Source organism: Elgaria multicarinata, chromosome 15 (assembly GCF_023053635.1).
Source record: "Elgaria multicarinata webbii isolate HBS135686 ecotype San Diego chromosome 15, rElgMul1.1.pri, whole genome shotgun sequence".
In the NCBI taxonomy this organism is placed as follows: domain Eukaryota; kingdom Metazoa; phylum Chordata; class Lepidosauria; order Squamata; family Anguidae; genus Elgaria; species Elgaria multicarinata.
In genome coordinates this window covers 24,516,936-24,517,894 of record NC_086185.1, presented here as the reverse complement: position 1 = coordinate 24,517,894, position 959 = coordinate 24,516,936, and positions in this window count along the sequence as shown.

Sequence of the window (959 nt, the reverse complement as noted above, 5' to 3'; positions counted from 1 at the left end):
AGAATCCCAATCGGTTACAGAAAAACTTCACCTGTCCTGAAGGGGGAGGTTCTCTAACCTGGTAAATGCCTGAGACAGGCCTGCTGAGCCAATTGGGGAGGGCGCTAGCTTTGTTTGGACCAATGAAAGAGCCAATTATCTCTTCCTTAAGGCAACACAAGATAGAATGAGTAGTGAAGAATGTGTCTGGCTGCTGGAGCCATGGCCATCAGCCATGTTACAGGTACGGGAGAGAGAGAGAGAGAGAGAGAGAGGAGCACACGGAGTTCCATGCAAGGTGCTTCCAGGATAAACAACTCAGCTATGACTTTGCTGGGTTGTTTATGACCCCCAGTTTATCTGGACCATCTCGCCACTTCAATAGCCCTGCCTTTCCTTTCCAACCCATGTCCCTTGGTCCAGATTCACGGTTGGCAATCAGTTATGGAGAAATTGTGAAAGGTCATTTGGTCTTTCTGGTTGTTGTTGTTGTTATTATTATTATTATTTATTACATTTCTATACATTTGTATACCCACCAATAGCCGAAGCTCTCTGGGTGGTTCACAACGATTAAAACCATAAAATGCAACATGATAAAACACAGTGCAAACATTTAAAACTGGAGTATAAAATAAAAATAACCAAAATATAACTTAGCAGCAGTGCAAAGATTTAAAATACAGCAACAGACTTAAAACACCAGAAACTGGAAGATTAAAATCCCTGCAAAAGTGAGAAGGCCTTCTCCTGCCGTGATGTAGGTGCCAGGTGAGCCTCTCTGGGAAGCTCACTCCACAACCGGGGTGACCAGGGCTGGTGCTACCATAGAGGCCACTCAGGCGGCCGCCTAGAGCGCCAAGGTAAGGGGGGTGCCAAACGCCGCACCCGGAAGCCCCTCTCCCACAGCGGCTCTGAGAGGATGGCTTCCAGGCATGCCATTCCAAAGCCGCCCGCCCGCCCCAGCATCCTGGCTTTGC